Here is a 25,135-nt window from a genome sequence, read left to right on the forward strand (position 1 = left end):
CAATATAAAAAACGTGAATATTATTCATATCGGAATTTCACGGATTTATTACAGATATATTTAAGAAATTGTAGAAGAATAGTAATTAGTAACAGTGTCCTATTTATTCTTCTTGGAGCCAAATTTGTAACTTTTAAAAGTGTGGTTACTATGTTGAAGTGTATGTGTTGTAACGGATGCTTGATTTGTTATGTATGTGAGTCAGTTATGGGATGCTTGATGTCGTCGCAATGTCGTAATTATAGTTTGATTGTGTTTGTGTGATTATTGTGTATTAATTTATGTTGTATGGTACGGAAAGCTGCATATTTGTGTTATAGAAGTGTTACGTTTGTGTGTTGTTAATGTTTTTGTATGTTACAAATTGATACCTGATATTTGTTTTGCAATCGCAATGCCTAATTTACGGATTGTTTATGTTTTGTTTACATCGCGTAAGCTAATTTAATTTTCTTTTCCATTTCTCTTTATGCTTATCTTTTTTGTGTATAAAACTATAGCCCTAACATACATATGTAAAATAGGGCTAACCCCCATTGGAAATACAATAATAATTATTATTCATATCGTTATAATACGATAACAGAATACAAATGATGACCTGAATTTTATTCATATCTCTAAAGAACGATAACAAAATATAAATAACGTGATATCCATAAAGAACGATAACTGGATATAAATGATAATTTGAATATCATTTACATCGCTAAAGAACGATTAAAAAATAAAATGAAAACTTGAAGAAGGCCCGAACCCACGACCTTTGCATTATTTAACAAGCACTCTACCGCTGGTCTACGAGGCGCAGATGTGTAACACTTTCATAGTTCCGGAACTGCTTGTACAAGCACATGCATCGTGTAACATCGCCGCGACCCGAAGTGGACTTTGAAAATATTCGTTGTTCACGAGTGCGGCCACTTTTTTTTTTTTTTTTTTGACAGCTGTACCTTGAAATGATTATGAGGTTATATGCAAAAATTAAAACGCCAATATTTCCGTCTTTATCAAAGCTTTAAGGAAGCAAAATTTTCATGCAGATTTTTAGGCCTACAAATCAGTGATACACGAGCTGAAATTCCCTTGAATCTCTTACTGAAGCACACTGTTAAAAGATTATAGTCCGGGTCAGCTTACTTCATACTCTGAAGGTGAAACCTAACTATTCCCCCCCCCCCCCCATTATTACATATGCTAGTGGATTGTGGTGATTTTCTAGTTTGCAGGTTGAATTTTCTTTTGCTAACTTCGTTTCGAATTTTTGTACTGACAAATACTACAAATTGTAGTGATTTTTGTAACTGTTGTGTTGGCAACTGAGACAGACGTTGTCGATACTGGAGTTCCATGGAATTAAAATTGTACTAGATTTCTGAACCGGTTACTGGAAGTTAGTGAAATTTGAACATACTAATAATTAATTAATATCAGCATTAATATTAATACATACCGGTAATAGTTATTTTATGTGTTGCGTTGTGGTTACAATTCAAGACTATAGTCAGGTAACTGTAAATAAATATAGCGTACTGTACTGGGGTGTGATAATGCAGGTGGGTAATGAATAGAAATATAATTTCCCATTTTAATGAATTTCATTCGTGTTTAGATTTTTATTACAATAATGTCAAAAATAGGAAAATGCATGGCAGCGACTCAACCAAGAAAGCGTAAAGCGTGCTGCGAGAGTGGGGATAACTTCCCCTACTGGCGTTCTGTTTTTTCGGATTTAACCGAAAGAAACTAATGAAGAAGAAATTATGTTCACAGAGACAGCGATTATAACTAGAATAGCAAAATTATTAGGAGTAATTGTTCTTAAGCATACATTTCATGGCGATATTCGGTTTTCGGAGTTAGTAATTACTAATTACTAATAATTTCATGTGGCCAAATAAAATACATTTTTAGGTTAGGTCTCGTGAATCAATTGTCTAGTCGAACCAATGAATTTAATATTGTCAGACAAAGTACCTAACATGTTGATTCCTTTCTCGTATAGTTTGCCTACGAAAATATGTTACAAATTACTGAATTATTTAGAATAGCCTTCCAACATAAAGGTAAAGTACGGTAAGTAAATAAGTAATTAAGTACGTAGGATCGTAATTTTACTTCATATGGTGATATCTGATAACAGTTGGCAACACTGACAAGACGGCAATATTTGCTGTTTAGGAACTGTTCTTACGTGACCCTCACTATAGTTTCGTTTAAGGAAGGGGTACTGCGAGAAATGTTAACAAATAATAGCGAATGTTATAATTTGTAATTATTCTGTAGCTATGGATTTGATGGAAGTTTAAACCAAGCACTATAGTATATAAACAGAAATTCACGCATTCCGAGTGAGTAAGCCATGGTGAATTTGAGTCTATGTTGTTTGCAACAACTATAGTTCTATTACGAATGTTTAGTTCATCATTGGATATCATTTGTAACAACCAAGCCCCCCAGTAAGATTCTGTCGCCCTTTAAAATTACAACATAGCAAAGAAACGAAAGAGCATGCATTGCAATAGATGGCTATTATCGACAAAAAAAATCGACGAGATAAAATCATTTAAATAACTCAAGGCAGTGGAAATACGACATAAGTAAAATTTGTCAAATGTAATGTGATCTTAATTGATGGGAAAATATTAAACATTCTAACAAACACGAAATCTAAACAAAGATGCTGGATGTGTAAAGCAAAACTCTACAATAATTTAAACACAGAAAAACTTTAGATTAATTTGTATTTGTGCCTGAACATGAACACTACAACATGGAATCAGCGCCCTATATATTTCATATCGAAATGAAATAAATACTTGCCAAATTAGAGGTAATTAGAGAAATTTATGAACTTACATGTTGACATATCCAAGCCAAATGGGATACAGTAGGCCTATACAAAAGAGACAAATAATTTCATACAAGGAAGAAATTCTCGGACTCCCAATTTCACAGAGGTTTTCAACAGAGTCTTGGAAACTTCAGAAAATTGGGCAATTATGGACATGAAAAGTGACTAACAGTCTTATTTTCAACAGTCCAAATAAAGAAAACGATAAGAATTGATTTTCTCAATTTTGGTCACAAATAAGGTCATTCTATCCTACTGTGTTAACGCAGTTTGAATATGAAGAAACAGACTGGCTTAGAGACGTACACTACAACAGCAGTCGTGGCCGAGTGGTTAAGGCGTCTGACTTGAAATCAGATTCCCTGTGGGAGCGTAGGTTCGAATCCTGCCGACTGCGCAAATTTTGTGTCACTTAACGTACAGTTTGAATATGAAGAACCAGAGTTGCTTAGGGAAGTGTATTACAACAGCAGTCGTGGCCGAGTGGTTAAGGCGTCTGACTCGAAATCAGATTCCCGCTGGGAGCGTAGGTTCGAATCCTACCGGCTGCGTAAATTTTGTATCACTTAAGATCAGTTTGTTTATGAAGAAACAGAATGGCTTAGGGAAGTCGTCTGTGACAGCAGTCATGGCCGAGTGGTTAAGGCGTCTGACTAGAAATCAGTTTCCATCGGGGACCATAGATTCGAATCCTACCGACTGCATAAATTTTGTATTAATTATCAGTTTGAATATGAAGAAATGGAGTGGCTTGGGGACCTGTACTCTAGCGGCAGTCGTGGCCGAGTGGTTAAGGCGTCTGACTAGAAATCAGATTCCCTCTGGGAGCGTAGGTTCGAATCCTACCGACTGCGTAAATTTTGTATCATTTAACATCAGTTTCTATATGAAGAAACAGAGTGGCTTAGGGAGATATGCTGCAATAGCAGTGGTGGCCGAGTGGTTAAGGCGTTTTACTTGAAATCAGATTCCCTCTGGGAGCGTAGGTTCGAATCCTACAGAGTGCGTAAATTTTGTATTACTTAACATCAGTTTGTTTATGAAGAAAGAGAGTGGCTTAGGGAGATGTACTACGATAGCAGTCGTGGCCGAGTGGTTAAGGCGTCTGAGTCGAAATCAGATTCCCGCTGGGAGCGTAGGTTCTAATCCTACCGACTGCGTAAATTTTGTATCACTTAACATCAATTTGTTTATGAAGAAATAGAGTGGCTTAGGGAGCTGTCCTACGACAGCAGTCGTGGCCGAGTGGTTAAGGCGTCTGACTCGAAATCAGATTCCCGCTGGGAGCGTAGGTTCGAATCCTACCGACTGCGTAAATTTTGTATTACTTAACATCAGTTTGTTTATGAAGAAAGAGAGTGGCTTAGGGAAATGTACTACCACAGCAGTCGTGGCCGACTGGTTCAGGCGTCTGACTTCAAATCAGATTCCCGCTGGGAGCGTAGGTTCGAATCTTACCGACTGCGTAAATTTTGTATTACTTAACATCAGTTTGTTTATGAAGAAAGAGAGTGGCTTAGGGAGATGTACTACCACAGCAGCCGTGGCCGCGTGGTTAAGGCGTTTGACTTGAAATCATATTTACGTTGGGAGCGTAGGTTCGAATCCTACCGAGTGCGTAAATTTTGTATTAATTATCAGTTTGAATATGAAGAAACAGAGTGGCTTAGGAAGGTTTATTTTAACAGCAGTCGTGGACGAGTGGTTAAGGCGTCTGATTTAAAGTCAGATTTTCTCTGGGGGCGTAGGTTCGAATCCTACCGACTACGTAAATATTGTATCACTTAAAATCAGTTTGAATATGATGAAACGCAGTGGGTTAGAGAGGTCTACTACAGCAGTGGTCGTGGCCCAATGGTTAGGCGTCTGACTTGAAATCAGATTCGCTTTTGGAGCGTAGGTTCGAATCCTGCCGACTGCGTAAATTTTGTGTCACTTAAAATCAGTTTGAATATGAAGAAACAGGCAGATGTACTATAGTAGCAGTCGTGGCCGAGTGATTAAGGAGTTTGACTTGGAATCAGATTTCCTTTGGGAGCGTAGGTTCGGTTCCTACGGGCTGCGTTAATTTTTTTATCACTAACGCATAGTTTGAATATGAAGAAACATTGTGGCTTAGGAACATATGCTGTAACAGCAGTCGTGGCCGAGTGCTAAAGGCGTCTGACTCGAAATCAGATTCTCTCTGAGAGCGTAGGTTCGAATCCTACCGGCTGCGTAAATTTTATACCACTTAACGGCACTTTGAATATGAAAGAATTGCTTAGGGAGATACACTACGACAGTAATTGTGGCAGAGTAGTTAAGGCGTCTGACATGATTTCAGATTTCCTTTCGAGTTGTACCGGCTGCATGTATTTTGTATTAAACTTCAGTTTGAATATGAAGGACCTGTATGCTTTAGGTACATGCGCATTCCTAGCATCGTGGCCGAGTGATTAAGGCGTCTGACTTAAAACCAGATTTTCTGAGAGGGTATATGCTCGGGTTCTGCCGAGTGTGGAGTTTTTGTGCTCGTTATAAACTTGAATCTGTTAATATATGGGCAGAAAGTTAGCAATTATTAATACCTAATTTATGAGAAAGTATTTCTGTTTATGTAGTTACGGTGTCTGACGTGGAATCATTTTTCGAATATCTCCTGCAGTACCTGAATAAGTTTTGAGCCTTTGATAACTTAACACTTCTTTAAATGGATACATTAACATATTAGGGTCCACACCTGTGGAGTAATGGTCACCGCGAAACGAGGTTACCCTGTTTCGAAACGCGTTCGGGGCAAGTTACCTGGTTGAGGTATAGGAGACATCCAGTTCGACCAAGAGGAATATAGTTACAGTCTAATTGAACCACAAATTGAAAAGAAATCTCGGATGTAGCTAGAAATTTCGTTTCCAGTTTGGCCATGAATAAAATATGAAATTATATTCAGTCACATAGGCTTATGATTAGGTCACTTAGCAACTTAAAGAAGTGAACTCCAGCCTATACATTAGGCCTATGTTCTGACACCATTTTCTTCAAATTACAGTATTATAGCAAGCTAATTTTTAACATTACTCTTTAAAACTGGTTTATGGCAACTTCAATTCTATAGAAGAATATAGAGGTTACAGTTTTTTTTTCTCATTTTAATTAGCCGAGTTGGTTCTTGTGTAAGTGTAAATCTGGGATTTTATTAAGGCGTCCATAAATTGAAAAAAATATTTGGTTGCGAGCAGTAAAAATAGAATTAAAATGACTTGAAATGACTTAAAAGATTATTTTGTGGTGCGGACATGTTGCTGGACATGCTAACACATAGGCTAGACAAGAGGGAAAAAGTGCTGATTCGCTTATGTAACACTAATCAACAAAAATGAACTTTTTTTCTTTCACAAGAAGTAAAATAACATTTTCTAGAAGAATATTTCGTGCTGAATTCAAATATAATTTCAGTTTTTCCCCATCGGGCAGGAGTTTTTTGTGATATTCATTTGAATTTTTATAATATTCTAAAAAAATCTGTAACTAGCTATCTAACTCGACATTATAACTACTCATTCTGACTTACCTAGCAAGTGGTAGATAGTGATTTTCGGGCATATTTTGCATCTGGAACGTCTCTCTTCTTGGTCCAACAGTAGTCAGCCAGCATATTGGAACTCCACTTGCCTTGGTACCTCTTTTCCATAGTAGAAATTTGCTGATGAAAACGCTCACCGTGCTCATCGCTGACAGCTCCAAGATTTTCGGGGAAGAAGTCCAAGTGAGAGTCCAAGAAGTGAATTTTTAAAGACATGTTGCATCCCATAGCTTTATAAGAATGCAGATCAGTCACTATGTCACGATAGTTTTCTGCTTTATGGTTTCCAAGAAAATTGAAACATAAACTTTTGAAAGACTGCCAGGCTGCTTTCTCCAGCGGATTTAACAGTCCTTCGAAATGATCATCACCCATTAATGACCGGATTTGTGGTCCTATAAAAATTCCTTCTTTCAGTTTAGCATCACTGACTTTGGAGAATTTCGATTTCAAGTACAAGAATCCATCAGACTGTTTATCCATAGCTTTGACAAAATTTTTCATTACTCCTAACTTAATATGCAATGGAGGTAACAATATTTTTTCAGGATTCACTAAAGGGACATATGACACATTTTTCTGGCCAGGGATATGAGATTCACGTTTAGGCCATAATTTTGTAACATAGTGAGACTTCCTATCTCTGCTGTCCCAGAGGCACAAAAAACAGCAAAATTTGGTGAACCCAAGTTGCAAACCAAGCAATGAAGCAATGACCTTTAAATCACCACTTATATACCATTCATATTTTCCATATTGTATTTTCTCTAGAATTACTTTCATATTTTGATATGTCTCTTTCATATCAGCGGCATGCGCTACAGGTATTGATGGAAGTTCATTGCCAATATGTAGCAGCACCAGCCTTCAAACTAACTTTAGACGAATCTATGAATAGTCGCCACTCATCTGGCCGGTGTTGAAGCCCAAGAGTTTCCATAACTGAACAAATATCATTACAGAACACAATACCATTTTCTTCAGAGAAGCAGTCCTTGAAATCACTATGGCGGCCACGATAACTACATATTCTTACGTCTTTTTGGAGTAGATTCCACCCTTTGAGTCTGGAAGCTAAACCTTCAGTTTGCTGTTTAGACAGATTTAAATCCCGAATCAGGTCATTAAGGTCTTTCTGATTGGGAAAGTATGGTTCTGATGAACAGGTATTAATTAAGAAAATGATCTCTCTATATTTATTACAATGTTTTATTTTTTAGGTTACATGCATCATATAAATAGAATAAATATTAGTAACATATATTGCTAGTAACGCTTACAATAGTAATGAAATTAAACAACTATCATACAAACATTTTCACTTTATTTTTAAACTTAAGGATGTGTAAATTTTTTAGGTCTGCATTATTTTTCAATACTGAATTGTATAATCTTGGTCCATAATTCCTACTGTGTCTTAACCCAGCTGTAGTGTGGCATTTATGTTCTTCCAAAAGAGTTGGGAAATTTCTTCTGGTGTTATGTATATGTTTTTCAGTTATAAAATTCATTCGATTTTTGTGAAAATAAATTAGTAATGTATGTTTATATATTTGCTCAATTTTTAGTAGCTACTTGAAATTCAGAATAAATAAATAAGTAAAGTGATTGTTTTGTTAAATCTTTACCAGATTTCGATAAATATTTTCAAACATGAATATTGAATCATATTCTATTTAAAAAATATATATTCTGTTGTATACAAAAATATTCGTTATTTTTTTTTACCAAACTTTCCCATTTCAAATATTCCAGTGCATTTCTTTTAAACAGTTTTCTGTGTTTCCCCAAAAATTTGTATTTCGTGTTATCAAAAACGATTCCTGGAAGTTTGTTGGTTGAATTCAGATTCACCCTGTGGGGCTGTAACGGAAGAAACCCGATGAAAAACTCAACTGCGATTTTGTCCGTCACAAACGCCACTACGGATTCTTCAGTAAAAAATCGCAGATTCACCGGTACTCGAACTCTTGATAGCTTGTGTGTGAATCTGGTGTCTAGTTCTCGTAGCCACTGTAGACGATACTTCTCAGTTCGTCTTTATGCTGTTGGAAAGTTCCAACGACTTCACGCGTGTTGCAATAGCAAGTTGAATAAAAATAAATAACGTTTAAAAATCAAACTCATTATCAAGGCGCTGTGTATGAACGTCGTGTAATTAATACCAGTGGCTATAATAACTGTAATAATGTTCCAAAGCAAATAAAAAAAGCTGGATGTGAAATATTGTAAATGATATTGCCCCTGTGTTTTCTTCCTGATTTATGGATACTTTGGAGTAACGTATCTACCCGGATTTCTAAACCACCAGACCGCCATTCTGCTGGGGAAAAAATATAAAACTATTAAAGTTCTCTATGATATTCAGAATTATTACTAAGCTCTCTGCTTTATTAATATTCATAAGTGGTAACCACACATTTAAAATGTAACTAATGAGCGTTGTGCGATTTATTACATCAACATAATTATATCTGACATCACTACACGCATCTGTACATTGAATTTAAAACAGTATCATAAGGTTTCTCTCGCCTCCAATGTGCAGAAATCTACAGTCAAATTACTAACATTTCGGACTTGAGTGTTGTCACTTAGTTTTAGGAATATTGGAGAAAACAATGTTGATATAATTTTGGTCTTACCCATATTTGTTGTAATGATAATAATGCTATTGATAAGTTTTAATGAATTCTCTCTTTTCCAAGAAAAATATTTCATGGTGATTTATTCCAAACTAAATGACCTTTTCAACCATTCTTTTTAAGGTCGATGAAAATACTTAAGGGGTGGGGGAAGTATATCATTGGGCATGCAAAAATGTATTGAAATTAATTTTTTTACAGCTCAGCTACTTTAAATAGACAAAACTTTTCATGCTTAATATACACACATTAAACTTTATAAAACACTATTCAGAATGTTAAAATAGCCGATGATTACCTGTAAAAATAATATTAAATTTGCATAATTCTTTTACAACCGTAAAGCATTTACATAATGAAATCTTCAATTAATCAAATATCTGCATGATTCTTTTACAGAAATATTCCAAAGACCTACATCAACAATATAGCGTAGATTCTTTTACATATTCCTTCAGGAATGTCTTTTAATCAAGAATTTTAGAAAATATAGATAGGTAGACAGATGGATTTATTGAGTAATATTATACATACAGATGTTATATTATAATAATTATCTCTTAAATCCAATGCACGGGTCTTCTGACCGTACGTGCTTTGAACCTAAAACAAGTCCTACTTTGTAGGTTTCACCCCCCCCTCACCTATAGTTAGATCCAATCACTCTCCAAAAGAACACACAGATTAAAATAAAAATGGCACAAACAAAACATCATATAATATATCCTAACCTAAACAGGCAAGAAAGTGTATAATTGAGTATCCCTTCGTCAGTTCGCGTCACAAACTTCAACAGCTGGTAATATTGACGGTAACGATCAAGAAAAAATTATTTCTTGAAGAAATAGGTAAAAGATACCAGAGTATAGTTCTTTAAATCATTCCAGTAAAAGAATCATGCAGATATTATATTATCATAAGATATTATATAATTTCATTGTAGCTGTAATTTTAATTTTACTTCCTATTTTATTCTATTTTATACATTCCTCTTATATTAATAATATATTAAATTATATAATTACATTGTAACTAATTTTAATTTTAGTTCCTGTTTTATTTTATTTGCTATATTCTTCTTATATTAATAATAATATATCTGAACTGCGACCGAACACGAGCGCTGCTCATTGACCATGTTGTAACATCTTCCGATGCATTTGAAATTTGAAAATTTGAAATAAACAATTTGTAGAGTTTATTATGTAAATGCTTTACGGTTATAAAAAAAATATGCAGATTTGATTTAATTTTCACAGGTAATTATTAGCTATTTTAATATATTCTGAATAGTGTTTATAAAGAGTAATGTATGTATATTAAGCATAAAAAGTTTTGTTCATTTAGCTTTTATAGTGGCTGAGATATAAAAAAATGAATTTCACTCAATTTTTGTAGGCTAATGGTGTACCTCCCCCTTAACCCTTTCTAACCCAAATTAAATTTACAAGCAATCCATGTTGAAACAAATAGCTGTATTAGGACCAAGTTACGGGAGTGGCAACATTTGAAACAAAACTATATTGATGAAAATGTATTGAAATAGAAGTTATCCAGCAAAATTTACCTTCATATGTAACACACATATATATAAATGCTATAAAGTTAATTATTGCCATACGGTATCTATAAGTAAGAAAGGGTTAACACGTTTTCTTTCGGAAGACATGTTAGCTGGTAGTCTCCGAGAGAGATTCTAGGAAAAATTTACCGACCATTTCTTGCCTCTGTCAAAAGTAAGAGATAGTACTTCGGGTAGTTTTAGTGGCCTAATTGCATGTTTTGCCCCACTTCCTATCGAACTGATATGCATACAATTGAAATAGTAGCTGAGTAGTAGTAGTAGTAGAGAAGTAGTAATATGAACAGTAGTAGTAGTAGCAATAGTGTAATGTAACATCTTAACCGCGATGTTACCGAGTGCCCCAGCAGTAAGTTACTAATAACAGCAAACATTAATGAGACATTATCATTTTTTTTCAAATTTCAAATTGTTTATTTCAAATTTCGAATTCATCAGAAGATGCTATAATAATACAGAACAGAACATAGGTATAATAGAGAATAATACATTAGACTACAGAATATAATTACAACAATAGAAATAGAAAAAATAATACAATCAATATAAAATAGGATAAATAATATTAACAAAATTTGAGGACAGAACGAGCAGCGCTCGTGTTCGGTAGCAGTTCAGATATATTATTAATATAAGAGGAATATAGAAAATAAAATAAAATAGGAACTAAAATTAAAATTACAGCTACAGTGAAATTATATAATATAATATATTATTAATATAAGAGGAATATAGAAAGTAAAATAAAATAGGAACTAAAATATACTTAAAGCTACAATCAAATTATATAATACAATATTAACATAGAGAAGAATAATATCGTACGTGAATAAAGTAGGACAATTTATAAAAAATATGAATTCCGAAATTATATAATACAAATGTAATATAGACTGCTTAATTCATACACATAGGGTATAAATTTATTTAATCAAATTGAAGACATTTTCTAATTTTCTTGTTATATGTTAGAAGTTTTGGGTGTAATTTAGCTAAAGAATTATACAACCGAGGACCAAAATTAATGCTATGCTTTAGACCAACAGATGTGAAAGATTTGGGTTCTACTAATGTTGAATTATTATTTCGTGTTGTGTCATGATTATGTGCCTGTAATATAAACTTATTACTATTTTTATGATAACGTTTTAACAGAGTATATTTATAAATTTGTTTCATATTAAACATATTAAATTCAGAATAAATTAATTTAGTTGGACAATCAAAACGTTTCTTCAAACAAATTTTAATTATTCGTTTTTGTAGTAAATTTAACGGACTAAGATTAATTTTTGTACTTCGACCTAAAACAATAATGCCATATTGAATAATAGACTGAAAAACTGCCAAATAAACATTTCGTAGAACTGAAATGGGTAAGTAGCATCGAAGATTAACGAATTTGTAGGTTGTTTTACGAAGTCTCTTACAAAGATAAGTAATGTGATGAGGCCATTTTAAATTTTGATCAATAATGATAATCAGATACTCTCACTCTGAGAGAGGAACATAGATTAAGGTTGTTTGAGAATAAGGTGCTTAGGAAAATATTTGGGGCTAAGCGGGATGAAGTTACAGGAGAATGGAGAAAGTTAGACAACGCAGAACTGCACGCATTGTATTCTTCACCTGACATAATTAGGAACATTAAATCCAGACGTTTGAGATGGGCAGGGCATGTAGCACGTATGGGCGAATCCAGAAGTGCATATAGAGTGTTAGTTGGGAGACTGGAAGGAAAAAGGCCTTTAGGGAGGCCGAGACGTAGATGGGAGGATAATATTAAAATGGATTTGAGGGAGGTGGGATGTGATGATAGAGACTGGATTAATCTTGCACAGGATAGGGACCGATGGCGGGCTTATGTGAGGGCGGCAATGAACCTTCGGGTTCCTTAAAAGCCATTTGTAAGTAAGTAAGTAAGTAATGATAATCAGATATTTCACATGTGTGGCTTCTTTTAATGGTAGACATTTACAACTTTTGGGATCTAAACAATTTTCACTTGTATTATTAGTCTAAATTCATCGCTAATTTATCCACATGTCTAGTAATAGGCCTACTGGTAAGTTTCCTTGAAATAATAGTATAGAAAATGCCGTACGTGTACAAATAGCAGAGGCGTTAAAGAAAGAATTACAATTACAGCTTAGTGCATCTCCACTCTTGAACCATATGCCACTCTGGTGTTGTGTGGTATATCCGTCCTTCAAATAAAATAATAAACTTGTTACGGTGTTGTTATTCTGAAATTAATTCCATGGGGATGATCCACGGGTCCATGTCTAAAGAAACGCCCATGAACAAGTAATGATTGCAGTGGGGCGCACTCGTGAGACTCCTAAGCCTCACTCACATGAGATTTGTATCGCCTTATTAATAATACAAATGTCTGCATAATTCAGTGCCTCTGTTATAAATTGGCGAATGGCGTGACGTATCAATGACATGGCCAGGATTTCGTTTTTGTGTGACTGTACGTTCGCCTTGCTTATCAAGCGTTTTGTTCTGTCGTAAATGTAGCAATATCTTTCATAACAAATAATAACTTTATAAATAGACCCTTTTTGCTTTTAATTTTAACCTTAAACCTACAATATTGTTCAGTTGGTAGAATTATTAACTAAAATTCTAGGGGACTTTGGTTCGATTGCCGATAGGGAAGTGATGACGTTTCTCTAATTCATCGTTTCTTGTTTGTGTGTGTGAGGCCGTTTGTCATTTGACTATTTAACGACATAACAAGTGCTGATTTTATGTTACGGGGGTCACTCCAAAAGCATTGCACAACATTTCTGTAAAATATTTTTTTATTCTACAACTTTGAAATTTATAGAGGTCATAGATACATCCTTCCTGCTTGTATTCAAATTTAATTTAAGTCGTTCCCGTGAGTGGCACTATGATAGTACTCCTTCAAGATGGCTGCTGTACTTAACATTCGTCAGAAGCAACGTGCTGTTATTGAGTTCCTGTGTTGTGAAAAAGAGACAGTGGGAACATTCATAAGAGGTTGAAAAGGTGTATGGAGATGCAGCTGTCGATCGCAGTTACGGTTAGTCGGTGGGCAAGCAGATTATCTGGTGAAAGAGGGCACGCCAATATTCGGGATACTCCTTGCAGCGGCAGACCCTGCACTGCACAAAGTCTTGACAATGTACAGCGCGTTTTCAACATAGTTATAACTGACAAACGCGTCACAGTGAAGGAATTGTCACTGAAAGTTGGAATAGGAGAAGCAAGTCTGTGCAGAATATTGAAATAGTTGGGGTTAAAATGATTTGTGCAGATGGGTTCCGAGGATGTTGACAGAAGCCCATAAAGAAACCAAAAGACAGTGTGCAGCGAACTTTTGGACCAGTATGAGAATGGTGGAGATACTTTCCTACAATAATTGTGACAAGAGATGGAACATGGCTCCACCATTTTGAATCAGAGACAAAGAGACAGACAATGGAGTGGCATCATGCAAATTCACAAAAGAAAAGGACATTCAAAACTACGTCTTCGGCAGGAAAAGTTATGGCTACTGTGTTTTTCGATTGAGAAGGACTCCTGCTTGTGAACATTATGCCACACGGAACCACTATTAATTCTGACGCGTATGTGGCAACTCTCAAGAAACTTAAGCTCGACTGAGTCGTGTTCGACCACACCGGGAGAAGCAGCAAGTTCTGCTATTGCACGACAACGCACGGCAACATATCAGTCAGAAGACCACAGACCAGATCAAAAAACTTGGATGGACAACACTGAAATATATATTTTTTTTCAGAAAATTTCAGATGATTTTGAGCACCTACCCACTTTCCATTTAAAATTTCAAAGTTGCATCCAAAATGCCGGCTTTTGAGATAGCTGAGGGCTACAATCGAATGTGTCACTAGTAGAGCATTTGGTCTTACAAATCTGCAGTGCCTGGGAAAAGTGACATAAGTCAGTTCCCTCAAACCTTTTTTTGATAATTTATTGACAACTTACGGAACATCTGCTCACTTGGAAAAAGAGACATAAGTATTTCTCCCATTACAATAATTCATACAGAAAAAAATCAAATCGACATAAACCAGTGTAAGTTGTCAATAAATTATCAAAAAAGGTTTGTAGAAACTGACTTATGTCGTTTTTCCCAGGCATGCAGAAAGACTTGTAACACCTATAGTAATCGAAAATCAAGCATATGGAAGATATTTATTTGGTTCCAGACTTTCGCTTCACTCTATATAATCTCTACTCCTACACTAGAGTTATTAAAATTTGGATATTTAATAATATAAGACGTTAAATAATCCGAAGAGCCTTTGTTTTGTGGCGATATCTGTCTTCTCAAACAAATAAAATAAGTATGTGTACCAAAATGCTCTCTATTGATGGTTGACAATAATTTTAACACCAACATTTAGATTACCTGATTTCAGTTTTATAGCAGTCGACTAATGTGTGCAGAATCATTGTGATTGGAAGGAAGTGTACGCTACGAGAGGATGGGTCATAAGGGTAGTTGTACGGCTACAGAGAGGTCATTTCACCACACTTTTATTCATGAACGCTCAAGAATTCATGGGCACTTGTCCAACATAGCAGCACACCGCCGCTGGAGCTATGAAGGGTAGAAAGGGAGGGGGTGTGAGACAGTGAACCCTATCACGCAGACGAGATGAAGCGAAAGAATATAGAAATTCTGACAGAGATGGACAAGACGGGGGAGAATAAATACGACATATGCAGGATATGTAATGCGGAACGAGATGGACAGTGAGGGAGTATACAAGGGGTAAGAGGAGGTGGTTGGAATTGCAATGTATGGCTAGCAGCACGGCGCACCAGTTATTAAAAGCTGAATGCATTGCAGTTTCCTCTGTTATAGGCATCAAGGGCGGCCATCCCCTCCCTCCGGTCCGAGAACTCAACCTCTTCCCTCCCGCACTTGTACCACAATTCATGCCGCATGAGATCTAAAAAAGGATAAGTGACCTAGAAGTATCATTTGAGTCTATTCTAGGTCTCCAGCAATCTACAATTTAAGAGAAATAAAATCCGTGGTATAAAACCTGAGCTTATTTAGAAATACTGATAAGCCGAAGGATGCGAGGATATTACGTCATTATGTCGACATCACATATGAAAATGAATTTTCAGGAAACATACTGTCTTTTATCGGTTATTTAACGACTCTGTATCAACTTTGAGCTTATCTATTGCCAATTTGTAGCGTGAAACGTTTATACTCGAGGACCAAATGGAGAAAAAGTTACGGATATATCAATGGCCATACATTAGCCATCGTTACTTTAATGATTTATCAAACACAGTATCAGCTCCGCCATGGGATCTCAAACTTGATAAAGTAAGCACCGCCATAGGCTTTCAATTCTGATAGTGTCAACTCCTCCGTGGGATCTCAAACCTGATAATGTTAACTCCGTTATGGGCTCTCAATTCTGATAGTGTCAACTCCTCCATGGAATCTCAAACCTGATAGTGTTAGCTCTTCCATGAGATCTCAAACTTTGTACTGTTAGCTCCGCCATGAGATCTCAAACCTGATATTGTTACCTCCGCCATAAGCTCTCATTTCTGATAGTGTAACCCTTCCTTGAGATCTCAAACCTGATACTGTTAGCTCTGCTATAGGCTCTCAATTCTGATAGTGTCAACTCCTCCATGGAATCTCAAATCTGATAGTGTTAGCTCCGCCATAGGCTCTCAATTCTGATAGTGTCAACTTCTCCATAGAATCTCTGATAGTGTTAGCTCTTCCACGAGATCTCAAACTTTATACTGTTAGCTCTGCCATGAGATCTCAAACCTGATACTGTTAGCTCCGCCATAGGCTCTCATTTCTGATAGTGTCAACTCTTCCTTGAGATCTCAAACCTGATACTGTTAGCTCCGCCATGAGATCTCAAACCTGTTACTGTTAGCTCCGCCATAGGCTCTCATTTCTGATGATGTCAACTGTTCCTTGAGATCTCAAACCTGATACTGTTAGCTCCGCCATGAGATCTCAAACCTGATACTGTTAGCTCCGCCATAGGCTCTCAATTCTGGTAGTGTTAGCTCTTCCATGAGATCTCAAATTTTATACTGTTAGCACCGCCATGAGATCTCAAAACTGATAGTGTTAGCTGCGCCATAGGCTCTCAATTGTGATAGTGTCAACTCCTCCTTGAGTTCTCAAACCTGATAGTGTTAGCTCCGCCATAGGCTCTCAATTGTGATAGTGTGAACTTCTCCACGAGATCTCAAACCTGATACTGTTAGCTCCGCCATAGGCTCTCAATTCTGATAGTGTCAACTTCTCCATGATATCTCAAACCTGATACTGTTAGCTCCGCCATAGGCTCTCAATTCTGATAGTGTCAACTTCTCCATAGAATCTCAAACCTGATAGTGTTAGCTCTTCCACGAGATCTCAAACTTTATACTATTATCTCCGCCATGAGATATCAAACCTGATAGTGTTAGCTCTGTTATGGGCTCTCAATCTGATAGTTTTAACTCGTATATGAGATCTCAAACCTGATAGTGTTAGCTCTGTCATGGGCTCTCAATCTGATAGTTTTAACTCCTCCATGAGATCTCAAACCTGAAAGTGTTAGCTCAGCCATGTGGTCTCAGGCATTGTAGTTTAAACTCCTCCATGGGATCTCAAACCTGATACTGTTAGCTCTGTCATGGACTCTCAATTCTGGTAGTGACTGTTCCTTCATGAGATCTCAAACCTGATAGTTTAAGCACCGTCATGGGATCTCAATTTTGGTAGTGTCAACTCCGCCATGGGATCCCAAATATGATAGTGTCAGCTCCACCATGGAATCTGAAATCTGATAGTTTCAGCTCCGCCATGAGATCTCAATTCTGATAATGTCATCTCCGTTATGGGATCTGAATAAAATTGTGAAATTGCAGGCTATACGAGGAGATCTCAATTGTGATAGAGACAGCTTCTCCATGGGACCTCAAATCTGAGAGTCTTAGCTCCGTAATGGGATTTCAATTATGATAGTATCAGTTCCGCCAAGGTATCTCAATTTTGATAGTGTCAGTTCCGCTATGAGATCTCAATTGTTGTACTGTAGCTCAGCTCCACCATGGAATCTCAATTCTGATAGTGTCAGCATCGTCATGGGTTCCAAATTTTGATAGTGTCAGCGTTTGTGTGTGTGTGTGTTTTTTGTATTTGTATTTGCATTTTTGTTTCTTTTTCTCATTTACTTCTTCTCAGCAATTTTTTTTTGTATTTGTATTTCCGGTAGTGTAGTAAAGGAGGCCTGATTGTCGTAACTATACTAGTTTAAATAAATAAATAAATAAATAAATGAATAAATAAATAAATAAATAAATAAATAAATAAATAAATAAATAAATAAATAAATAAATAAATAAATAAATAAATAAATAAATAAATAAATAAATAAATAAATAAATAAATAAAATATTACATTAGTGCGTTACCTTTTGCATCAATGGATGCGAAAGATACTCGTATTGCAGAGCGTGGACCGTAGGTCTTCCGTATAACCTATACCCAAATAATGGATATGTTACATAGGTAGATTCTTTTGAGGCTAACACAAAAATAATTTTAAATCTATCAACTGCAAGTTTTGGTGAAAGACCGAGATTCCTTTGACACTCAATGGGCTACGTACTTCTTACTATACAGAATGATTCACAAGGATTTACCGTCCTTTACGGAGCTTGTTTCCGAAGACATTCTGAGCAAAAAATGTCATATAAATATTTGTCCTAATCTCAATATTTTCAGAATTACATCAATTTGAAGTTGTTTGTAAAATACCATTATTTTTTAGTTTTAAGGTTAAAAGAATATTACAGATAAAGAATCAACTATTTAGGACTATCATTTCTTTCATTAGCTAATATTCTGAAGCTATAAATGTGTTGTGAATTCCATAGTTGCTTCGTACAGATTTTTTTTTTTTTTCGATTTTAACTTCAAAATTATTTTTTCTTACGCATTTATCACAATTGTTACAAATCATGCCACTTTTATAAATTCTTTAAGACTGTACATTAGGATGCATAATTAAACCATAAAGAATCAAGTACCTAAAGTCGTATGATTTGTAACAATTTTTGTGATAAGTGCGTAAGAATGATGTAATTTTTAGTTAAAAATTGAAAAACAATATCTGTACAAAGCAATTAACACATTTTTAGCTTCAGAACACTAGCCAATTAAAGAAATGACACTCCTGAAATAATTCATTCTCTATTTGTAATATTTTTTTACCCTTAAAACTAAAGGAAAAAGGTATTTTACTAACAACTTCAAATTAGTGTAACTCTGAAAATGAGATTAGGACAAATGTTTATATGGCATTGTTTGCTCAGAATGTTTTCGGAAATAAGCTCCGTAAGGGACGGTAAATCTTCGTGAATCACCCTGTATAGAAAGTAAAATCATAAGCATGAAAATGATCTAGAGAAAGATATCCTTGAAGATTATTTTTTCTCAGTGACGCCAAAGGAAACTGAAGAAATCCCTCCGATGAAAGAAACACACATTTTTTTATTGAGTTCAAAATGTATGTATTGTTTATCTATATTTTGCTAATCATAAAAACTTACGTTTGAATAATATTCATGTACATTTATTTATATACATAGTTTCAAACGAAAAATGACTTCAACTCAGTCTTTATACTAAATAATAATTGAAGCCTAGCATAGTGAAGCAACTTAACATACGTGTAAGTGCTTCCTACATTTCCATAGCAACTATGTATTTGTCACGAGGTTTATATCGTTGTATTGTTATTGCTAAAGCATGTCACCCGACTGATTTCATCATCATATCGTACAGGTCAGGTGCCACTTAACCTCGCAGTACAGTTAGGGTTATGTAATTTCCCTGTCCCAGGAGGAAATGAGATTCTGGATCAAACCCATTTTTTGTTATTGTAGTATTAGTTTTCCATTACATGACGACATTTTTTGGAGTAAGGTCATCATCCAGTCTATTCAAATTTTTCTGCTTATATGGAAACAAATTTAATAAAATCATCAATTTTCATTTGCGTATTTTTTAAAAATTAAGTTGTAATCTAATTGGTATTTGCTTATCATGAGAAGTTTTCCATTTTATCTCGAATTTATTTAAAGGATATGACTCCGTTAAGAGAGAAATTTTATGTAATATTCTTATTGAATTTGGTATTCCCAAAAAACTAGTTCGATTAATTAAAATGTGTCTCAGTGAAACTTACAGCAGAGTCCGTATAGGCCAGATTCTATCTGATGCTTTTCCAATTCACTGCGGGCTAAAGCAACGAGATGCACTATCATCTTTACTTTTTCACTTCGCTCTAGAATATTCCATTAGGAAATTTCAGGATAACAGACAGGGTTTGGAATTGAACGGGTTACATCAGCTTCTTGTCTATGCGGATGACGTGAATATGTTAGGAGAAAATCCAGAAACGATTAAGGAAAACACGAAAATTTTACTTGAAACAAGTAAAGCGATAGGTTTGGAAGTAAAACCCGAAAAGACGAAGTATATGATTATGTCTCGTGACCAGGATATTGTACGAAATGGAAACATAAAAATTGGAGATTTATCCTTCGAGGAAGTGGAAAAATTCAAATATCTTGGAGCAACAGTAACAAATATAAATGACACTCGGGAGGAAATTAAACGCAGAATAAATATGGGAAATGCCTGTTATTATTCGGTTGAAAAGCTTTTGTCATCTAATCTGCTGTCATCATTAATAACAGTACATCATGTACACATGATCTGTAAATATGTTAGATGTAAATTGATATATATTTCACAGCCATCATGTGGTAAAAATTTTGTATAAGATATTGTTGAGTCAAATGCCTGAAGACGCTCAAGGGCGAAAACGTTAGCACATTAGTTGTCTGTAACATTCAGTAAATATTTACATTTGTAAGTGTTGTTGATGTTTTTTAAACTACAATAAGTCATTGATTCTAGTTCACGTTAACACTTTGTTTGTTAAAACATAAAATTGTTTAGTCACACGTTAAAAAGTGTTAAAATTTTTAAAAAAGGTATATACCTTGGACAGACGGCCCGTTTCGACGTGATGTTACGTCTTCATCAGTGTCTCCTGAACTACTGGTGATCTTGAATTCTGCTATGTGCATTCGTCAGTTGTAGGGGTGGGGATGTGTTGCTCTTATGGTGGGGGCTGGTTGTTTGTGTGTTATGACGTATAATGACATCGAATAATGTGTGGGTATTGAACTGTAATTGTGTATTAAGTATATGTTGTGGGTATGTTATTGTATGGTTATATATTTCGTATTGTTCTAAGATGTTTAACTGTGAACTTTTTGGTGTGATGTGTAAAATTTCCATATCTGTTTCTATATTACTGTAGTCATGATTATTGTTGATAATGCGTTCTGCGTAATGTGATGTAGGGTTTGGTTATAGCTTTAATATGTTCATTAGATCTGGTATGAAAGGATCTTCCTGTCTGTCCTATGTAAAAATGTGGGCAACTATTGCATTTTAGTTTGTAAACTCCAGTTGAATTTATTTATTTGAATATTTAATGTGATTATTTAGATATTTCTGTGTTGTGTTATTTGTTTTGTATGCTATCTTGTATTTCAGTTTTCTGAATGAAGTTGCAATTTTGTGAGTATTGATATTGTGATATGTTAATGTTATGTATTTATTCTCACGTATATTACTCGTATTACACATTGAAAGACACTCTTTCAGCTTTCCCAATAACGGGACTGCCTCATTGGACAAAGCATTATAAACATATTGAGTGAAAACAAAAACAGACCACAAAAGAGAAATGAGGAGAACGAACAAAAGGGAAAATTAAGTACAGGAAAGATAATAGCATGCATATAACAGGCCTAAACATAGTAAACAAACGGATTAGACATTCGAGAAAAAGTATCCCTTTTTAGGAAACAAAGTACAGATGGTATTTTAAAATGGCAAGTGATCCTCTGATAGCGGCAAGGGAAACATCACGAATGAAGTCGTTGTTCAGCTGGAACTTCTTGCAGAAACTGGCAAAGAGGCGAGGTATTTTGCCCCTAGCGCCAACCATTAGCCCAACTACTTCAATGGAGATGAGGTGATATTTCTCCAAATAGAATGGAACTGTGGGCTCATAAATTCTGCATTTTTCTGCGTGGACGTCAGCAGGCTGTTGTTCCTGTGCCTCGAACCTGACTGTCGGGTCGATAATGTATGCTGATGTAGAGCCTGGTGGAATGGCAAGCATGTCAATTCGCCGACAGGATCCCTCTTGAGAGATGCCATGGACTTCTTCGTGCACAGTGAGACCTTTCTTCCTCAAGGCTTCGGCAGTCATGGACCTGATTCTGTGATGTCTAGAGTTCCGCAGTGTCTCGCTGAAAGGATAGGCACCCAAAACGTGGCCAAGAGTTTCAATCTCACTGACGCAACGACGACAGTGGTTTCCGTCTCGGGACCTTCCTGGTATAGCACGCAGCGGACAAACATTAGCTGTCATTTTAAGAGCTTGTCTCCATTCACTGTTAGTGAGGCGATCAGGTTGTCGGATCCATTTATTGGCGGGAGTGAACTTTTTATAGAGGATGACGCCTTTCCCTTTCTGATTTAAAGAGCACCGAGATTTAAATGCTCGCTCCCTGAACTCTTGTCTCAGTTTTTTCACTTGAAGTGAATCAGAAGAGATGTTTTGAAGTCCAAGTTTATTTAAACAAACCCCAATTTCATTAGACAAGTTGCGACAAGCGTTTACATGGATATTTTGGGATCGTTGTAAGCTCTGACATGCATTGATATGCTGCAAAAAAGCTTTCCAGCTAGATTTAAATAGTCCCAAACCCTTGTATTTTCTGTCAGCGTAAGGCATGTTGTCTGGTGTGTCGGTGGGAAGCTGGAGTATTTCCTTCAATGTGGTTTTAATGAGAACATCGGCATCAGAAAGAAATTTGACTGGTATTTAGACTGAATGTTATAATAAACATTATATTATATTACATTGTATATTGACTATCGGAAAATTACTATTACCTTGCTTACTAAACATTATAGGCCTACTGTACATTTGTTATTGATATCTCTATATAAAATTACTTTGTCAATAATTACGTAATTCAAACTGTCTGTTAAGCTTTGTCAAGAGGTTGCAAATATATTTAAGCCCAAATGATCAAACATTTTAGTATTCTCTTTGAAAAAAAGACAGCTGTAAAGAAAGTGACTGAGGGAGCTTAATACAACATATAGTCCGCTCTTGCCGAAAATGTGGAGGGAGGCATAGATGCAGACAGACCCGGTTATAATAATTATAAATTCCAGCACGCATGAACTAACACACCCATCTAGTAGAAAACTCGGTGGCAGACCAACGTCTGTCTCTTTCTATTCTCGTCACTATATAACACTAAATTCTCATTTTTAACCCTCCCTCTCTTTCGCACTCCTCAACCCCATACCGTCACATACAACAACCACATTAGTCTACTTTCATTTACGTTCATACATGCAGGAAAGCGGGAAGCATAAGTGGCGTTAATGCGGATAGCGTCTTTCAACTTTCACTTCTTTTCATTGTAACCAATTTCACATTCTCGAATAAGAACTACAGAGAGCTTTTTTTACTTCCTGATTACTCCAAATATGAGGAATTATTGTGATGGCGCAAAAAACCTATTTAGTTATCTCCGTATAATAATAAATGTTTCCAGCATTTCTGATGTGATTAGAAAAGAAATTGATTTTATTTCTTCTTATTTCAGACTATCGTAATATTCATAGGCTGCTTAAGGGGTTAGGTACAGCTTAGAGCAGTAAAATTTTGGAAATAGTTGACATTTTTTCCTCCATTACTGTATCTTGTACAATAATGAAAATTAGTATGTGTAAAACATTGTCCTTCTGCTATATGAAAACAGATACTCCTTTCAAATCCCTTCATGAAATAAACTATGTGCCAGCAATATCTTTTGCTGTGAACAAAAGAAAGCGATCGGTAGAATGCGTTACAGGTGGAGATAAAAATGGAAACACCATCTTTGAAACCCTCCCAGTTCCAAAAAGCTCAAAGTCAAATTCTTCAAAATCTAGTAGATATAGAAGACACTTTTGGAGAAAATATGAAGAGAGTGTCGTCAAATGAAACAAAGTAGATAGTTCCTACTTTGTTGAGTGCCTTGAAAATTTTATCAAATGAAGGACGTTGTTGTTTGGATTCAGTGACTTTCCTGCAAGAAGTTGCACAGCATGTGGGCTAAGTGCCATATGAGTGGTCGCACTGAAAAACGAGCTCATAATATGAACTTATTGGAAAAATAAAATAAGCAACATTATTTAGAGTGTTATTTATCAAATTAATAGTTTAATTTGGGAATTACCACAGCGGGGCATCTCTCCCCTATATGTGTGTATATTACAGTGATATCGTATCTGATTAATTTTTATTTTGTCACTTGTTGTGTACGAATTATCGATTGTTTCATATTTTACATAAACCTTTAATGTATGTCACATGCCTATAACACATGAATAAAGTATCTGCTTTGGTTTGTTTAATTTTTAAATGATAAAAACCTTAAGTGGGGCATCTCTCCCGGAATTACCTTACATTTCTTTTTTTCAAAATTCTGTTCGCTGTGCAGTGATGAAGCGTTTCCCACATAACTATAGCTCGACCAGCTACAAAAAGACCTTCGACTTTTCCAATACTCACGAGGCCATGGAGGGGGAGACGTCATCACTATACGAGCAGCTCGCTAGGCCGGGTTACACTAGTCGGACTCGAAGTGTGGTAGACCATGACACCGCCTCTTCCTTCAAAACGTTTTTTATCAAGTTGGCCGAAACTCCCGTAGCTTCCTTGTTGATGTGAGAACATTATATTTCAACTTAAATTCATTTTTTTTTCTCTTTTAAGGGGTTAGGTAGGCCTACATCTTACAGCAGTAAAATTTTGGAAATATTCAACATTTTTTCCTCCATTACTATGTCGTCTTCAATAATGAAAATTGGTATGTGTAAAACACTGTCCTTCTGCTATATGAAAAAAAATATCTTTACGATTTTAAGAAAAGTATTTACTTTTTTTGTGTTTTTTTTTTTTGTTTTTTTTTTTTTTTTTTTTTTCAAAATTCATTTCACTGTGCAGTGATGAAGTATTTCCCACATAACTCAAAAACTATCCAACATACTGTGATGAAAATTTTTTGTATTTAGGTATGCTATATCTACAATATGATGCAAGATTACTTCTCTGCCTTTGATAGATTATCTGACAAAAAATAAATTCATTTTAAAAAATGGTCAAGTATCAGCACTTTCTTCTAAAACAAAATAAAAATATATATTATTTATTAAGGAATGTAGTTGAAAGAGCATGATATTGTAAACATGAGTTTCAGCAATAAAATTAAAGAGAGAAAAGATGAAAAAGTTAACAAGTTTGTGAGTTATGAGGGAAACGCTTCAGCACTGCACAGTAAACTGCCAC

General features: G+C 35.4%; 8 non-coding genes across 8 annotated transcripts; all 8 read left to right on the forward strand.

Annotated features, from left to right (window-relative positions):
• The first annotated feature begins 3,169 nt into the window (after window positions 1-3,169).
• Window positions 3,170-3,251, forward strand: TRNAS-UGA (transfer RNA serine (anticodon UGA)). The gene has a single exon. It is a non-coding gene; the product is annotated as a tRNA-Ser (tRNA).
• A 72-nt stretch (window positions 3,252-3,323) lies between these two features.
• On the forward strand, window positions 3,324-3,405 carry TRNAS-CGA (transfer RNA serine (anticodon CGA)). The gene has a single exon. It is a non-coding gene; the product is annotated as a tRNA-Ser (tRNA).
• Window positions 3,406-3,626: 221 nt separating this feature from the next.
• On the forward strand, window positions 3,627-3,708 carry TRNAS-AGA (transfer RNA serine (anticodon AGA)). Its single transcript has one exon. It is a non-coding gene; the product is annotated as a tRNA-Ser (tRNA).
• Window positions 3,709-3,932: 224 nt separating this feature from the next.
• TRNAS-CGA (transfer RNA serine (anticodon CGA)) lies at window positions 3,933-4,014 on the forward strand. Its single transcript has one exon. It is a non-coding gene; the product is annotated as a tRNA-Ser (tRNA).
• A 71-nt stretch (window positions 4,015-4,085) lies between these two features.
• TRNAS-CGA (transfer RNA serine (anticodon CGA)) lies at window positions 4,086-4,167 on the forward strand. Its single transcript has one exon. It is a non-coding gene; the product is annotated as a tRNA-Ser (tRNA).
• A 374-nt stretch (window positions 4,168-4,541) lies between these two features.
• Window positions 4,542-4,623, forward strand: TRNAL-UAA (transfer RNA leucine (anticodon UAA)). The gene has a single exon. It is a non-coding gene; the product is annotated as a tRNA-Leu (tRNA).
• Window positions 4,624-4,694: 71 nt separating this feature from the next.
• TRNAS-UGA (transfer RNA serine (anticodon UGA)) lies at window positions 4,695-4,775 on the forward strand. Its single transcript has one exon. It is a non-coding gene; the product is annotated as a tRNA-Ser (tRNA).
• Window positions 4,776-4,990: 215 nt separating this feature from the next.
• TRNAS-CGA (transfer RNA serine (anticodon CGA)) lies at window positions 4,991-5,072 on the forward strand. The gene has a single exon. It is a non-coding gene; the product is annotated as a tRNA-Ser (tRNA).
• The last annotated feature ends 20,063 nt before the right edge of the window (window positions 5,073-25,135 follow it).

This window comes from Periplaneta americana, chromosome 6 (assembly GCF_040183065.1).
Source record: "Periplaneta americana isolate PAMFEO1 chromosome 6, P.americana_PAMFEO1_priV1, whole genome shotgun sequence".
NCBI lineage: Eukaryota > Metazoa > Arthropoda > Insecta > Blattodea > Blattidae > Periplaneta > Periplaneta americana.